The sequence below is a fragment of the Lemur catta genome, chromosome 1 (assembly GCF_020740605.2).
Source record: "Lemur catta isolate mLemCat1 chromosome 1, mLemCat1.pri, whole genome shotgun sequence".
In the NCBI taxonomy this organism is placed as follows: domain Eukaryota; kingdom Metazoa; phylum Chordata; class Mammalia; order Primates; family Lemuridae; genus Lemur; species Lemur catta.
The window spans coordinates 8,999,425-9,017,785 of NC_059128.1; the positions used below are offsets into that span (position 1 = coordinate 8,999,425).

The 18,361-nt window shown below is 50.8% G+C and overlaps 1 protein-coding gene across 1 annotated transcript in view; it reads left to right on the plus strand.

Annotated features, from left to right (window-relative positions):
• Window positions 1-6,600: 6,600 nt before the first annotated feature.
• The window catches only part of SYNE3 (spectrin repeat containing nuclear envelope family member 3), a 79,985-nt gene continuing 68,224 nt past the window's right edge, over window positions 6,601-18,361 (plus strand). The window contains exon 1 of the mRNA XM_045561324.1: window positions 6,601-6,668. The gene's annotated coding sequence lies outside the window, so the exon portion shown is untranslated. The remainder of the gene's footprint in view (window positions 6,669-18,361) is intronic.

The window sequence follows — 18,361 nt, forward strand, 5'->3', positions numbered from 1 at the left end:
ATAAAGGGATAAGCTGGGCCCCAAGTGTGAGTGTCCCCAAAGAGCAGAGCACCGCCTGATCATATGGGCATGGGTGGGGATGGCACAAGTGTCCTGCATTGGTTCCACTGCCCGAACTAGGGTGCCAAGGCCACACCTCTGTGTGTCTGCCAGGACTGAGCTTGGAGCCTCCCCCGGCTTCCTGGGCACTCTGCCTGTCACGGGGCGCTTCTGACATTATCACGTGTTCAAAACAGCCACGCCTGTCGAAAGCAAGGAGAGAACACTTCAGCAAATTTCAAAACCGTGTCTCCAGGGAGCAGAAAGATGAAAGACTTGTTTTTCTCAGTGGAAAAGTCTTCCTTACTTATAGCCTATTCACGATTTGATTTCTGTCATGAAGTTTTATTCAAAAGCACAGCAAGTGGAGGATTTAATTTACCCTAGTAGTACACATTTGCACAGAACCTCAAGTTTGCGGCACATTTTCATCATCATTACTCTATGTGAGCCTCATGACATCTCTTACGGGGAAAACAGAACTAGAACCGGCCCCGTTTGATAGATGTGAGGAGGTGACGCGGCTCATCTCCGCTGCTGGCTGGGGAACGCAGCGCAGAGAGACGCCAAGAGAGGAGACGTGGATCTAGGGAGCATTCCTCTCCCAGCCCACGCCGCAGCTGGAAACACTGGCAGGATCAAGGCTGCATCTAGAATTCAAAACAAAACCAAGCAAACAGGCCAGGTTTATAGTATGCTATTGTTTAAACCAAAATGATGAAGTTTGAAGGTCGTGTGCAGCCAAGAGTGCTATGAGTTAAGAATACTCACACATCTCATGTGCCTAGCAACCAGGGAGATAGCTGAGCGTGGACATGACTTTCCTGGAATGTAGCAATTCAGAGAATACGAAACCACATTCATTATCTGAAATGAAACCACATTCATTATCTGAAATGGGCTCAGCCAGCCCTGTGTGTGTTATGGTATAAAGCTGAGGACGCTGATGTTTTTCTTGCTACATAGGCAGGTAATCCACATAACTGGAGGCTTCAGCCTTGCGCACGCTCTCTCGCTCGCTCGCTCTCTCTCTCACACACTCACTCACACACACACACACACACACACACACACACACACACACACACACACAGGCTGGTGCTCTCCCTCTGGCAGCAGATAAATCACACACAGCCTTCTCACCTGTTACTAAGGCTGGTGCTTGTTTCTTTGCGAACTATTTGAACTTCTCCTCAATAACCTTGACCCAGAAGGAACTGATTATTAATATTTTGGGCTCAGCATAGCTCTGTGTGAAAATATAACCTAAGAAACAAATTGGAATTTAATCATGGCCAGAAAAATGTCCTCCGCTATTGCTGTCAAAGAGATTCGTAGTGAGTACGAGTGTGGGTGCTGGGATCGGATGCCTGGGTTCATGCCCTTGGTGAGTCACGTGATAGCTGTGTGATGATGGGCAGGTTATTACCTCTCTGTTTCCTCATTTGTAAAATGGGATGACGATAGTAGCTATCCTGAAGGGTGGTGATGAGGATTAAATGAGTAATATAGGTAAAGGCTTAGAACTGTGCTTGGCACATAGCCCTAAATAAATGTTAAATATCATTATTATTCTCCATCATTCAAGATATATCTCATAGCCCACCTTATCCAGAGGACATTCCCCCAGACATCAGGCCTTCACACCTCTCTCCCATCTCTGGATTCCTCTCTGAGTCAATTCTGTACTATGCAGTCTAGCATTTGATGACATGCAGTGTTATTTTGTTATTTCAATGTTTCATGTGTCCTAATGTTGCTTCCAATAGACTGTAAATTCCTGGATGGCAGGAGCCATGTAATTTCCTTTTGTTGAATTTTCACAACTTGAGACCCGATCCTGGGAAATTATTAGGCAATTAGGCCACTTAAACATCCTTGGAGTGTGTTCATCACTAGGAATAAGTAGGAAAAGTCTGGTGGTGTGGGAGTGTATGTGGCTACTATAACAGTTGAAACTTAAGATGTGAAGACTTATGTTGATACAAACACCTGTACAAAATGTCTGTAGCAGCTTTATTCATAATGCCCCCAAACTAGAAAAAACCCAGGTGCCCTTCAACAAGGGATGGTTAAACAAACTGTGGTACGTCCATACCATGGGATACTACGCAGCAATAAAGAGGCGAACTCTTGATAACAGACAACAGCCCAGACCGATCTCCAGAGAACTACATTGATGAAAAAAACCAACCCCAAAAGGTTACATTCTATCTGATTCCATTATATAAATGGAATTACATACTATAAATGGAACATTCTTGAGATAACGAAATTATAGAAATGAAAACAGATGAGTGGGTGACCGAGATTAAGGAGGGGATGAGGACGGGCGGGAAGAGCAGCCTGTGGGGCTGTCCTGGTGGAAATGTTTTGTGTCGTGAGGTGTCAGTGTCAGCATCCTGGTTGTAACATTGTAGCACTGTTTTGTAAGATGCTGCCATTAGGGGAAGTGGGTAAAGGGTATACGGGACCTCTCTGTATACTTTCTTACAGCTATGTGTGAATTCACAATTATGTCAAAATAAAACACTTAATTTAAAAAACCCACTTAGAGTTGTCCCAGTAGAAGCAGAAAGAGTAGATTGAGTTGCCCACTGCTGGGAGACATAGCAAGTCTCTTCTGGAAGGATTTTATTTTTTAGGAATAAAATTTGTCAATTGTACATTAACATTTTTGTTTATATGAGTACTTATTCCTTGGAGTATAATGGCAGCAGTGTTTAGTCATGTTAAATGACATTATTGTCTAATACAATCAAGATTGTCATAGTTTTTTAAGTTAGGGGAGTAACTTAGAGAAGGTCTTTTCCAATTCTCTCATTTCACAGATTCAGAAACTCAGAAGTGACCCGAAGTTCTACAGCTTGTTAGCAGCCTTAACAACAGCTAGAACCCCGTTGCCATAGAATCCACTCCTGTGCTTCATACATGTTATAATTGTATTTTATAAAAGCAGCACAATGAAGTGTACCTAGAGGAATATCCTGAATTACTCCAGTTTCCTTGCCTGGTGCTGAGATGACTCACTGCCACCCAGGAGGGTGCCCCCTGCTCCGTCCCTGGGTGGCAGCTGCCCGTGGGGAAGGTAACCTACCCAGAGAAGTTCGCACACCAGGGTGGGGCATCCACTCACCCTGGAAGCACATGGTAGGACCGAGTGGGAAAGAACAGAGAAACAGAGCACTGGCAAACAGAAAACAAAGAAGGAAGAAACAGCTAAGAGCAGAGCTGAGTTGAAAACCAGCTCTCCACGCTCAGATCAGGACTTCTCTGAGGGGCACCCCAGAAATGGGTATCCCAGTGTAAGCTTCTCATCTACGTTCACCCAGCAGCACTTACTTAATTCACCACTAAGTGGGAAACCAGGCTAGAGACAGGGATGGGAACACAAATTTCCAGAGCACCAATTACTGCCCTGGGACCCTGACTAGTACCCCTCCTCTGCACCCTCTTGCCTCAGTTTACCCATTCATATACTATAATATTAATACAGGGGCTGTATTAGCCAAGAAAGCCATTGCAGCTTTTGTTTTAATCTTCCTGAACACACAAACAAAGCACGCTTACAAAATGAGAATTGTACAGATTGTTGTTGAAGCTGCCTAACCAACTGCAAATGTGAAACAGACCCAAATAATTTCCTCAGGCTTATTAAATTAGCCCCTGCTTCCCTGCGAGTGCTGGTGGACATGCTGGCTGCAGGGAAGAGACATGGGGAAACAGCAGTAAAAACTTTGCTTTTTGGAAGACGTTTTGTACGTTGCACAAACAGCCCCCACTGCCAAGTGAGTCAGAATTTCCGAACGGCATAATTTTAGTACCCTTCTTGTGGTTCCCTCTCTGGGCTGCTTCTGAAAAGGAGGCCTCAGGGCGGGGTTTCCTGTGCTCAATTCCAGAGATGACAGAGGGCTCTTCCCCCATCCTTTGCCAGATTTTTTTTCCAAATAGGCTTTCATTTCTATTCCTTTCTGTAGCAGCAGGTAATGCTGAAGATGAATTGAAGTTTTTGTAGCCTCCCTAGTTGCAAATTCCCCCTTTCTCCTGCATTGCTCACTCAACAATTTTTCCTTCCGTATGGACTAGTTAGGAGAGAAAAAAGATTGTCATTGAATAAAAAACAGGGTCCTGTTTCTGATGAGAGTTTATGTCAGGCTTAAGAAAAGTAATGGGGGAGTATTCTGAAAAGCAGCAAGGCCTACAGAGCCAAAGACAGTAACAACAACAATAATACAACTAACACCTGCATAGTATTTTGCAGTTTATAAGATATTTTTATCACATGTATTTTTGCATATGAAATATTATTGCTATCCCCATCGAACAGGTGCGAAAACCAGTGTTGTAAGAGGTTACATAACTTGTGAAGTTCACTCACTTAAATAAGTTGCAGAGTGGCACCTGGAATTTGGGTCCCTCCGTGGCTCTGTGCTGCATCTCTGAGCACCACACTACCCAGTCACAGACAGAGAATCATTGTACCGTGATCTCCTTGTGGGTAGGCGTGTATGCCTCATTCTTCTCAGTATTTCCAGAGACTAGCACATGGTTAACACATAGTTCAGGAAATGTTTCATGAGAGACTGAACAAGCCGTGTGCCAGAAACTATAGTGACCATACTAGATCCACAACCAAAATGTAACAGCTCACAAAAGTTGGGTGCTCACAATACCAGTCACAAAACCGCACACGAGAGGCTCCTATTACTAGATCTATATAACAGAAGAGAAACCAAGAATGAGTAATCAGCCGAAAGATGTAAATTGGGGCACTTTGGCACCAGAGCTTGAAATCTTAACTTCTAACCATGCAGGACACTGACTTTTCACAGCCTGTTGCTCCACCCTTCCAGAAGCCTGCGGGGCCAACTCTATCCTTGTGCAAATCACCTGACCTCTTTGTGCCTTGGTTTCCCTCAGAAGACAAAACTCATTAAACTTTTCCTAACTACCTAGAGGATCTTTGCAGAGATTTAATGAGGAGACGCATTTGAAAGCATTCTGAAAAGCAAAACATATTATCTAAATGAAGTATTATAATAATGGTTAATCACCATCTGCACCTTCAATTTGGCTGTTGTAACCCCACAGCCTGCGGCAGCACCTCAAATAGAGTCATGATGATGATGAGAGGCTTAATAGCACACCTGGAACCAGTCACCTGGAACCAGGCACCTGGAACCAGTCAAGTTCAAGGCTAGGAGAGCCCCTTTGTGTGCAACTCCAACAACGCTATGAATAATTATGGCTTAATGAATGGTATGTAACTAAGGAGTCAGGGCTGACACTCTGGCGGTCTAATTCAAGGTAGGTCTACTTCAGTGTTAATCCTGGGTTTGAGCTAATTCTTCCCTCTCTTCCTCAGTTCAGAAAAGATGCACACATCCCATTACTATCTGGTCCTGTACAATTTAATCTCTTAGGACACTCATTGACTTTTATGCTGAATTATTCAACAAACATCTGCCAGCCCTGCTAAGAAACAAAAGAGGAAAACACCCTCCCCAAAGCATTGGATTTGGGCCAGTTATTAAAGTCCTAGAGCTCTGTCTCCTCATCTGTAAAATGGGCCAGCCACACCTAAATTGTGAAGACAGAGGTTCACATGGCACCTAGTTTTACAAGTTGTATCCCTCATTAGCGGCTCTCATCCAGATCCAGAGGAGGCGGATCCAATCATGCAAATATGTAATTACTTTGAAAAAGATAAGGGCTGGGGCCAAAGACAGTTCAAAGCTTGGCTGGATGCCAGTGACTGCCCGGCCAGGGGGGAGGAGGAGAGGGCTGAGGTTCAAGGCTCCCAGCCATCACACGGTAGGCGGAGTTTGGCAGGAGCCTGTGGAGCAAACCCCAGGCCAAGGCAACTGCAAGTGCAAAGGCACAGAGGCAGATAAGATTTGGACCTTCTGATTCAAGGTTTAAGGGAGTCGCTGGAGCAGGGGTTGGTGAACAGATGAGAGGAGGTGTCTGCTGAGCTGTGGTTGAGGGCAGGAGAGGCACATTCTTGGGCTTTGGGTTTGTGGGAGGTTCACATTATGGGTGGGATTCACATTCCTTGTGACCCCCAGACTGTGGGGTGGGAGGGAACTGACGAAGTCCTCGCCACCCCCATCAGCCCGGTGGATTGGGGTCACTTCCTTCTTGGATTCCGCGCCTCCAGGCGGTGTGCCCCTGCCTAAGTTGGCTCTGCGAGGAGGTCCCCTTCCCCAAGTCTGGACGCGCAGAACTCCCTCTCCAGACCCAACTTCCCGGGGGACAGGCAGCTCTGCGTGATCCCCTAGGACGAGACCGGGCTGGGGTGGGGGGCGCCGGGCGGCTCTCCGGGGCAGCGCGGACAGCCCCCAACGGCGGCCCAGGTCTGCGACGGGGGGCGGTGAGACTCTTCCCCCGTCCAGGTCCCCGCGGGCCTCCGCCGAGCGCGCGCGGAGCCTGCGCGTCCCTGTCCCGCCCAGCCGGGCGGCGGGGCCACCGGGCGGGCGGCTCCCGCGGCAGGTCCCGGCGGGGGCGGGGGCGCGCGGGTGTCCGGGCCCCGCCCCGCCCCGCCCCGCAGCCGCCCGGGACGCAGAGAGGAGGGAGGGAGGCTCGGCCCCAGCCGCCCGCGGCGCGCGCTCCTCCACGCTCCGGGCCGGGTAAGTGGCGCGGGGCCGGCAGGCCGGGCCGGGGCCGGGAGGGTCGGGGCCTCAGCTCCCGGCCGGCCGCCGACACGTCCCCTGGGATCGGGCGCCGCAAGTCGAGGGGACCCGGGAAGCGAGCCGGCGCGAGGGCGGGGGCCCCGGCGTGACAGCTGCGGGCGGGCGGGTATTTTTAGTTTGAATCCGACCGTTCCCTGCTGGCTCCGAAATCCCCGAGCCTTTCCTCTGGCCCCTGGAGGCTCGGCCCGCAAGAAAAAGCCCGAAAAGCTCTGGGCAGCGCGTCCCAGGGGTGCCGGGCGCCTCCTGCGGTCTTCCCTTTGCCTCCCCTAGAGGCGAGGGGACCTGTCACCGCGGCGTGTCCCTTGGCCCCGGCAGGAACGGGGGCTGGATCGCCCCTCCTGCAGACCGCGCGCTCTCACCCTCGGCGGTGCCTGAGAGAGCAGCGCGGGCCGTACGGAGGGGGAGTCCACCGCCGCTACGTTTCCTTCAGACACCTTCGGGCTGTGCAGCGTTGGGCAGGCGGCTGAGCCTCTCTGAGCCCCATTCCCGCATCTCTAAAGGAGCGGTAGTGAGGCCAAAGATCACTTGCAAGGCCCGAGGGAGCCTCAGATGAATGTTGGCCTCGTTTGGGGGCTTGACTCCAGACAGCAGACCCTTGGACGTGGCCCATTGGTCAACCCAGGTGCAGTGCCCCACACAGCCCAGGAGTCCTCTGCTTCAAACCTGGAAGCCAGGGGACTCCAGCCGGGTGATGTGACAAGGAGTATTTTTGTTCTACCCCTCTGGCCATGAAGTTCTGACCCAGGTCTGCTCTAGGCCCTCTCCCAGGCCCCTGGTCTCTTTCATCTCTGAAGGGGTCCCGCCTCCTCCTGGCATTAGGGAGGGGTTTTCTACAGCCAAGAGCTGCTCTTGGTGTGGCCTGATGTGTTTCAGGGGGCGTGCTCCACCCACGTGAGTGAGGGCGGGAGAAGATGGTGGGCACGTGTTACAAAATCACTGCCCGTCTGAGCTGGGCGGGACAGCCTCCTTCATCCACCAAGAGAAGCAGAAACAGGCCCAGAGTGGGGGAGTGGTTTGCCCAGAGCCACACAGCCTGGCTCTCCTGGGGGCCGGGCCTTGCCTCCTACAACTGCCAGGCAGCTGACAGCTCACAGGGGTCAGGAGCTGGGAGGTAGGAGGGGTGTACCGTGCCAGTGAGCTGTTTTGCTCAGTTTCCTGTCACTGTGCCCCAGCGGGATGCTCTAACACATGTGGGTCTGCACATTCCTCAGGCAGGACAACCCTCGGCAGGCTGACAGCCACAGCTGTGCCAAGCCTGCTGGCCCCGGGCGTTGTTTGCAGCCAGAGAGGCCCCTCTGGGGGTGGCTGAGCGGGGAGTGGGCTGGGAAGTCTTATTTCTGGAACTCATGTCTTGCTGGGGGGGGTGCTGAGGATTTGCTGGTGGCACAGAGGGAAGTGGTGGGAGCCAGGCCGAGGTTTCCGCCTCAGGGTGCAGGCTGGCATCTGGCCCCCCGCCAGTGCCCTTCAGGGTGAGTTTGAACTCTTTCTGTCTCCATGGGAACCACCCTCCAGCTTGAGAGCTTTGCTTGTTCTCTGCAGCGTGGACCTGGCCGTGCCTGGGCGAGGTCCCTTTGCCTCGTGATGCAGATACCTGGGGCAGCGGTGCTGGGGGTCCTGGTTGGCTGCTCTGGGAGGCCAGACTGGGCAGGTCCAGCATAACCTCCAGAGCACCTGGCACCCCTGGGAGCCCAGAGGGTAGGAGTAGGAGTGGCCAAGTTGGATTACATTGGCCCTTTCCCAGCTGTGTGACCTTGGGAAAGTCACTTTGCCTTTCAGAGCTTCAATGTCCTTCCCGTGAAAGGGGGAAAACCACAACCTTTGCATTGTAGGGATGTCATGAGCATTAAATGAGCTATTCTATGAACAGCATTTTGTATGGTGCCAGACACAGGATATGTGAGCAGTTGTCACATGTTGGGGTGAAGGGGCCTGGTTGGGATACCTGGGTTCCCATCCGCTCTGCCCCTTCTCTCTCTGCCGTGGTTTCCCCATGTCTGTCAAATGGTGGGTGGTCCTTCCAGCACTGAAAGCTGGTCCTCAGCCCCGGGAGGGAGAGAGGTTAGAGAGGGGCCTACAGAGGAACTCAGATGTGTCTGTGGGGTCTCCCTTCTCTGACAGCCTGTGATCCTGGCAGTAGCCGAGGCTGCCATTGCTGGCCCGTTTACGGATGAGACTGACATCCAGTGGCCAGACGTAGTGAAGGCAGGATTTGAACTCAGGGCTTTTGACTTAATGGTCTTCATTACACAACACAGCCTGTCTTACACAATCCAATGACAATGTTATATGTTAATCATTGACAAAACAGCACTGACCAGGCCGGCTCCCTGTCTTCATTAAGGCATTGGTACTCGCTGGGAAAAAAAAAAATGGATTCTAAACATTTTTTTTTTCTATTGCATCTAAAAGCCCAACTAGACCACCAAGAGAGGAACCCTGGAGGATGCAAAGGCATCTTTGCTTAAGGACTTAGTGATGACTTTCCTGGGGGCTGAGCAGTCAGGAAGCAGATGGGGACACAAGTCCTGGGAGCAGAAGCCTCAATTTTGTCCTCTCTAAACTAGTGAAATACCCCTCTTCATGGTCGCTGAGAGGATCAATGAGGTCACTGGGGACCACATTCGGCAGAGCACCCCGAGTGGTGGTGCACACCACAGGGGTGTGTGGAGTGTGTTGTTATCACTCATCCTCCTGCTGGGCCTCCAGGCCATAGGTACGGCTCAGGGAGTCCTAGCATCTGTGAAATGCTTTCAGTCTGGACAGAGAGCTGCTGAGGGCGTTAGAAAGCTCAAAACAGAAGCACACTAACCACGAGTTGTTTAGTGATACGTGCCCAAGATGTGAAATGACGGCAAAACGCAAGAAGGAGATTATCTTAAATGAAAGCCAAATGTCACCATGGGTGGGAGAGAAGAGGACCAGGGGAGTCGGGGAGAGGGGCGGTCACAAAGGAGGTCAGTTTGTAGTCAGTTGTTGGGTCCCTGCGTGCTTCACACAGGCCTTATGCATAGGTTCTAGTTCACAAATTTAAGCAGGTTTAAAAAAGAAAAAGGCAAGGGAATTATAAAACAAAACCAAGGTGATTATCTTTAGGGGGAAGCAGCGATTCTGTTGTACTCTCAGTGGGATCCATTATGTTCTGTTTCTCCAGTCCCGTGGTGGGCTCGTGGGTGTTATTTCTAGATATTTTTATGCTTCATCGTTTGCAAATAGAAGGCACACGTATATATTCCATTATATATCTCTCTCTCTCTCAAATCTCATAGTACAAATAAAATTAATAGATAATATGGAACATTTTCAGATGCTTTCTTAGAAGAGCAGCCTCTTCGGATTTAAATGTTAATCTGGTTGGATTTAAAAAATAAAGCACAAATCCTGTTGTGTGACACATGACTTGACTTTATTTAAGAAACATAATCTCCTTCTTCCCAAGTTATGCAGGAAGAAGATGGCATTAACACTGTGATCTCAGATTATCAACAGGGCTTTCTAAAGTCCCAGCCTAATGATTTATGCTTCTGAATCATAAAATCCTGAAATCTTTGAGCTGGGAGGAACTTCAGGTCCATTGGGTCAATCTGCTTGTTTTTATAACTGAGGGAAGTGTCCTGGCCAAGGTCAACATTGGGCACATACGTAGGTGGACAGTTCACTCTGGGCTGCCACACCTGTATGACTGCCATGAGGACACCACCCGACACACCAGTGTGACTCCTGGGCCACAAGCCTCCTCCTCAGGCCAGGCAGGGAGATACACGGGTGGCACATTAAAATGGTTCGATCATTTTAATTCTAAAAAGTCAGAGAAGAGCTACAACGTGCAATGTGACCACACACTTGTAGAACTTATATGAATAGAAACATCATCAAGGGAAATACATAAGCAGTGCTTAGAATCTTCTTTCCTACAAGAAGTCCTCTTACGAGAGACCCACTCTGACACATCCTGCTTTTTGCAGGGCACACCTGATCCTCCAAACAATTTAGTGCCACAGGTATGGTTATTCTCATTTTTAAGTTGGGGAAACAAATTCAGAGAGGTTAAATGCCTTGTCCGAAGTCACACAGCGGGCAAGGATGGAGCAGGAGTTTCACCCAGAGGGAGAGCTGAAACGACGAGACACTTTTGTTTTTCGTGCGCAGTGTTGTGAACACATTCTTTACTCCTTGGAAGCTGAAACTCTGGGCAGCGCAGCCCCGCCTGGGTGGGCCGTGGGGAAATACTTGTTGAGGACAACTGGGTGGTGTTCTCCCAGCTGTCAGATCACAGAGGATCCGAATGCTGACGGCTCTAGCTCCGCCTTGCTTCTGCCACTGCTCCCTCTGCCTCATGGGCAGTGGTGCACTGAGAGTTGGGGAAATCCATCCCATTTTTGGTGCTTTTGGTACACACTTTTTCTTGGTCACCTTCTCTCTACCAACATCAAAGGTGTGTGCTGGCCTTCCTTCTGCAGAGGTGCCTGTGACAGCCAACAGGGCTCAAAGGGACAGGCATCCCAGGACTACTGGCTTTGGGTGGTGGTTTTCCTGACGCTCAGCTGCTGTGTCCCAGCATGGGTGGGGACCTGGGCTCAGGTCTCCAGTGGCCAGGTGAGCCTCTGTGTCGTAGGGCCGATCGCTATACTGTGAATCCATCTGTTTCCCATCTGGTCAAGGGATTGGTGATAGCTCCCTGTAGGACAGGGCTTAGCGAGGACTAACGAGAGAGAACTTTGCGCAGGTGAGGCAGCTTTCGGAGACTAGGAAGCAAACCTGATGTCGGTGCCCAGAGAGACTGTGTGTGGGTGTTCAAGAAGTATTTAGAAGTGACAGCTGCAGAGGAACCAGTGGAGCTGAAGAGATGGTCTCTTCCGAGCCTATAATTTTACATATGAGGAAACTGCGTCACCACAGGCAGATGACTGGCCTAAGTCTTGCAGGTGCCTAGGGGTCGAGACAGTCTCTCCGGACTCCATTCCAGGTGGGTGCTCTTCCCTTTCAGCCACCTTTACTAAAAGTCTGTTTCACTGGTATCCGAGAGGGTCGCGTGATGGAAACGGAAGGCTGGTTTTCAGGGTTAGGCATACGCGGTCATCACCACAGCATGGATGGAATGGGTGGGCCACCGGGGCTGTTTGGACTCTAATTTAAGCCTAGAGTTTTATTTGAGATCTGAAAAGGGCTCCACCCCTCCCAAGTGACATTTGCTGAAATAATACGCCGGCTGACTCACTGGGATAGCCTTTTTCCTTAATGATGGGAGGAACCTGCCTTTGACCTTCACCTGGGCTGGTCTCGGCTTCCTGCTCTCTAAAGTGGGGGGTTGAGATTAGGATATTTCCAAGGTGCCTTCGAGTCCAGGTGTTTCTCATCCAAGGACCACAGCCTCACGGTAGGTGTTCAGGGGCCTGAGTCTGGCCGCTGCAATCTGCCTACCCACCCCAGGAGGGCCAGGTCACTGAAGCTGGGGACCTCCTTCTTGCTCTGAGGATGAAGTTGCAAGTCCCAGGCCAGCCCCGCTTTCTACAACCTGGGCCACCTCCCCATCCCATGACGCCCCTACCCCTCCTGACCTTTCTCACCGGGACACCTGCACTCTGCCCAGCTGCCCTTCTCCCTGTGCCTCCCACCAACACCTGGCCAGATGTCACCTCCTCCCGAAAGCCTTCCTCAGCCGCCTCAGATGGGATTGTTGATTTCTGTTTTCCTGTTCCCATTGCACTTTGCCATTTATACAAATCAACAGTGACTAGACTGTGACCTCCTAGAAGGAGGGGTGCAAGGTTTTTCATCCTGACATCCCACTCCCAGCCCAGGGAGACGGGGTTATTGCTATTATTTAATAAAAGCCTTTATACTTTAAAATAGGATCTTACAAATTTTAGGGAAGCTGATTCTCACAACGCCTTTAAATGGATCATCGAGGGCAGATCCCAATATACCCAGGACACAGAGGAAAAACGTGAGCTCGAGAGTCGAGACCTGAGGCTGGGGAGAGAAGGTGCCGTGTGCATCACCTCCCTTCATGGCCCCCTTCAGGGGACTGTTCTCTTGGAGGACGTGGCTTTCCTGGGCTCTCTGGGGGCCGGCCCTGGAACCTTAAAAATGTCTCCTGACCTCCCCGGGACTCACACCTGAGTCCTCTCTCCTGAGTACGCCAAGCTCCCTCCCTGTCGGGCCTGCCTTCTTGCTCTTCCCTCTGCTCGAAAAGAGCCTCCCCCGGGCCTCTCCCTCCGCGCATTGGGCCTCGGCTCACAGTCACAGCCTCAGAGGACTTTCCTGCCCACGTAGTGGCGCATCCCACCCTGCCACTGTGCCCTGTCCTGTCACCGGTTTTATTGCTACCTGAACTTATCTATTTATTTGCAGTTGAGTTTATCGTCCATCCCTTTAACTAGAACATAAACCCCATAAGGACAGGGGTTTTTGTCTGTGCAGAGCCCAGCCATCGTAGCTGCTCAATACTGTGCGTATTTGTAGAATGAGGGAGTACGTGCCCTGAGCGGGTGGACGGGGTGCCGTCTGAGATTCCTCACCCGGTTTATCATAGCAGCTTGCATCTACCCGGCACTCACCAGATGCCTCAGTACCCTCTGCCTTTTCCCGTCATCCTCGCACCCGCTCAGTGAGGGATGCTCCGACATTGACTCCATTTGACAGAGCGGTTAAGTAACCTGTCCTCAGCCACCTCGGTTAGCAGTGGGGTTGGGAATTGAACTCAGATCACTTGATCCCAGTGCTCAGGCAGGTCACCACCAGGCTACAGCGGGCCCTTCCCTGCTGGGAGTGCGGTGGGCTGGCGCTGGCAAGTCAGGCCCAGCACTCAGCCTCCTAACCAGGCCTCTGGCTCCTTCTCCCCAAACCTCGATGACTCTCTCATTGCCAGGCCATGCCTCAAAGGAAATCCCTTCAGTGTGACCAGTGTCACGTGGGTCCAGGAATGCCAAAGTTTTCCAGAGCCAGGGCCTACCCTGGAGCACCCCGCCCTGTCTCCTCTGACCATACCCTTTTCTCCCAGGGAACCCCAACTGTAACTCGTGCACTAGCTGCTGGGCACTTAGTGACCACAGCCGGAGGTTGTAGGTTGGGTGTGAGCCAGTGGGGTTGCCGGGTTGCCGTTCACCCTGCTCTAGGCCGCCAGTGAGCTGCCTTATATAATTTGTCCATTTTATCTGTTTGCTGATTTCAAACTCAACTTTGCTCAGAAATAGTTTTAAGAAATTATTTTTTAAAAAACATTCCATCTTGTGGAATCTCTTATCCCACTTTCTTCTGGGTAAAACTACCCGAATGCCCAGGGGGCGGGGGTCCAGGCCAGGCACTCCGTGGCTCGGTCCTTGCTTGTTAACGTGCTCCTTCGAGGGGGTGAGAGGATGGCCCCCACAGGTTCCTATTTTGGTCCCCTACAGGAAGCCATGGGGTTAGTCATGCAGCTCATAGCTGGAGCTGACTTTGGTTTGGGAGCCAAAGGCACTTGTTTGTGGCTGGGACCTGGGCACTTCCGCCCTGTAACCTACGTGCCTTGGGCAACGACATTCCTTCAGCTTACTGACACTGGTTGAGACGGACACAAGGTGGGAAAACACCAGAGACAAGTCCATGCCTTGTGGGAGGAATGCAGTGCATGAGATGGGTGCTTTAAACACAGTCCTTTCCAAAGGGGACAGTGACTCGGGTCTGGGAGGGGTGTCAGGAAGGACCCTTTAATTCTGCCCGAGGGCACAGTCTTTCTGGGCCTCACCTCCCTTCTCTGTAAAGTGGGGGGCAGGTGCTACACCCTCGCTTTGCTGGCTATGTATGAGCATCTGCTGTGAACCGCAGACCACCCCTTGGAGGCACAGGGTCATAGGTATTGTCAGTTTACCCAGCAGAGCAAAGTGTTACTGACACCAGCTGTCTTCCTATGCAAAAGACAAGTTAGACTTTCTCTGCAGGGGGACTTTCTCTCTGCTTCTGGGTCTGCAATGGAATTACACAGATCTGGGCTGGGATCCTAGTTCTGTCACCTGCAGTGTGATCCTTGCAAGTCACATAACTTCCCTGGGCCTGAGTCACCTGTGAAATGAGGCCATGCCTTCCCTGCAGAGTCTGAGGTGCGGGTCAGATGAGATAACAGATGTGGAATTCCCAGCATGTGGTAGGTGCTTGGTCACACTCGTTCCCACTGATTCCCTTTCCCGCCTCTCTGAGCACTCCCCACTTTCCTTGGGTGCTCCCTGGCTGGGGAGGCAACTTTGCCATTATGTAGGTCACTTGGAAGGGAGCTCACACTTCAGTCTGCCTCTAACCCCAGCACTTGCAGTGAGCTGAATGGGGCATAGCTGCTGGTGAGTCAGTGCTTGGCTCAGGTGTTGCTGGCGGATGCCCATGCCCTGGCCGGTCCAGGGGAGCGTGATGGCTGCAGTTGGCCGAGCCAAGCCCGTGCCCCCTTAGAGGGTACACAGGGTGCCGACCACATACCTTGACCACTCGTTGCCTGCCCAGGGCACCAGCCACCCCCAAATGCCCAATGTGACTTTTTTCTTTTGTAGAATTAACTTTAGGAAAAAAGTCAATGTCACCACACTAGGTCCTCTTGTCTTATTCCCAGCCCTGAGCCTCAGGGTCCTCCTCCCTACCGTGGAGGGGCGTAAAGTAGGTCAGATCTCTGAGAGCTCAGACCAGGGGCTACTGGTAACTGGCAGGACAAATTTGGTGGCACAAGCCTAGGCACAGAATGACAGTCACTCCCTCGCCATCTTTTTTTTTCTTTTAATACTTCAGATCATATGATGTTCTCTTAATCACCTGGGCGCCACCCTAGACCAAATGAGTTAGAAACTTCTGGAAGTGGGGCTGCTTGTCTGTATTTTAAAAGCTCCCCGGGTGATTCTGATGCACAGGGATTCATGAGGACCCCTGAGTTTTGTCTAGGACAACATTCCAGTGGACGCTAATCTGCTTTTAACAGCCCTCAAACCCTTGCCTAGCCTCCCCCTAACAAGGAGCAGGCGGCAGGTGCAAACTAGCAACAGTATCCAGAGTTACACATTGTTTATGTTCATTCTATTTCTTACCATGTTCTATATATGGCAGTGGATCCTGGCCCTGCTTTTCTAATTAAGGTAAAGATACAAAGTCCTCTTTTAAAATAAATTTAAGTTTAAAGGGGTCAAATTAAAGAAAATTAATTAGAAAAAATAATAATCCAGATGTGTCTGCAGACGTGGCCAAAATCGTGACTGCGATGCACAAAATAGCCAAAGTGTGTGAATACACGGAATTAGATGACGCTAAAGGCCCTCCCAGCCCAACATTCTGACAGGCCCGAGGGCTGTCTAACGAGATCACCTGCTAACGCAGGGCTGTTGGCACCGGCCACCCGGACTGGTAGAGAGCCCGTTAGCAGTCTGGACCCGGCTGTGTGCATAGCAAAAGGTGTCCCCGCCAGGCCGTCCTCAGCGAGCCCCCACGGACAGGACAGCTGGATTCTTTCCCCTACATTGCACTTGCCTTCTGGCTCCATCTTCCCTCGACCACAGGGACAGCCAGAGAAGCCACCTGGCCGGCTCTCAGGGTTATTTTCCTAGAGACAACATTGCTGCACAAACTCAGCGAATGCAACATTTGAGGACCTCAGTGTCCCCAGGGGCCTGGCTCCCCCATCAGTACCCGGGCAAACCAGGCCATGGAGGGCAGTGAGGAGCCCTAAGCCCCAGGACAGGACCCAGCCCTGCTGGCTCCCAGGCCTAGACCTTGCTAATCAAGAAGGGCCCCCAGCCCCAGGTCTTAAATTCTCTAGAGGGGAGGCTGGAACAGAATGTGATGTGAACAGACCCTGCCTGGTCCCGGCCAGCTCTCCCCATCTGTGTCCAGTGGCCCCTACCCGTTATCACGGGAGAGCGGGCCGTGAGCCTTTCGTTGGAGAGCGCTGGTGTGTGGCTCCTATTGTCCTTTAACTGACAGAGTGATTCGCATCCCGGGCCCTGGCAGGGTGGACCCCATCCTCAGGATCCAGCAGTGGTTCAGGTACTGGCTTGGAGGGGTGGGGAGGGGTTTCGGCAGAACCACCCTGACAGTGTGGGGCAACCACAGCTTACTGACAAAGGCCCCCACACATTGTAAGGGAAATTCCAGAGGGAAAACCCTGGTGGAGATACAACTGTCAGCATTTGGAAAGCTTTGCCTATCAGCAAAGTTAGGTTATCAGCAAATTGTATCGCTGTTTGCTGAAAGGAACAGGAGAGAATCTTCTAGGCTCCCAGACCTGGAGGAATGCTGTGCTGATAGGCAGGGGGCGGGGGCAGGGCTGCCCTTGGGCTGATAAACAGCACTGGCCTTTGGAGCTTCTAGAACAGAAGTTGGCAAATTTTTCTGTAAAGGGCCAGAGAGTAAATATAAAAATATATTTAGCTTTCCGTCATATATCTGAAAGCAGCCACAGACACTGTGGACATGAATGGATGTTGGTTGTGTTCCAATAAAACTTACTTTATGGACACTGGGATTTGAATTCCATATAATTTTCATGTGTCATGAAACATTATTATTATTTTGATTTTTTTCCCCCAGCTATTTAAAAAGGTGAAAAACATTCTTGGTTTGAGAGCTATAGAGAACCAGGCAGTGGGCCGTGGTCTGCAATCCCTGTTTAGAATCCCCCTCTGCAGCGGAGAGTGGACCTCACAGATCTGAGCGAGTCACTCTTCTAATAATTTCAGTTCTTAAAAATGTAGTTCTGAAACAGGTCTCAATTTTGTGTCTGCTAGTTAAAATAGAACCTAGTGTTAATTAATTTATTTGCTCATTTGGTAAATATTAATAATCTAGTGGTTAAGAGCAGAGGAAATTGTCCTATTTTGGCTGTGTGACCTCGGGCCGATGGCTTAGCCTCTCTGATCCTCAGTTCTTTCATCTATAAAGAGGCAGGAATAGTAGGACCTACTGCATCAGTGAAATAATCCTCATAAGACTTAGTGAAGTGCCTGGCACATAGCATGCCTTGTTGAAGGTTCACTATTATTCTCTCACCTCTGTAAAGGGTTCAGGAAGGATGTATCCAGGTTGGGTTCAGGAAGGATGTATCCAGGTTGGGTTCAGGAAGGATGTACCCAGGTGGGCAGTGATGCTTTATTCCATCATCCAACAACCCTGCACTGCAGAGAAGCCGCTTCACAGAGAAGGCCCAGAGAAGTTAAGGGGCTTGTCCGGGGTCACAAGCTAATAGTAAATGGTAGAACTAGAAAACTGTGATTCCTGTTTCCATGCAGTGCCCTTGCAGGGGACCTGAGGAGAGATTAAGCTACTTTATCTAGGTGCTTGCTAATGGGATTCATTTAATCATTTAATCATTAGCACCTTTCCCGTGAGAGCCAGGGCTCTTGTAACTTCTCTGTGCTGTTTCTCAAATTCTTGGGGAGACCAGCATCCTTTGGGGGACCTCACAGACCTCCAGCAGCTTGGGGTGGCTCCAGTCTGAGTGTTTTCTGTGAATGTCTTTGGAGGAAACTTTCTGCTCTTCGCGGAGCTCTAGTTTAGAAGCCCCACTCTAGAACAAGCATCTGGGGAAGACTACGTTTTCCTGCGTCCCTTTGAGAGAGAACTACGGTGGTTTCTGAGTCTCTGTAGAGCTAGTGGAAAAGGCTCTAGAAGGTTCTGGAAGTTGAGAT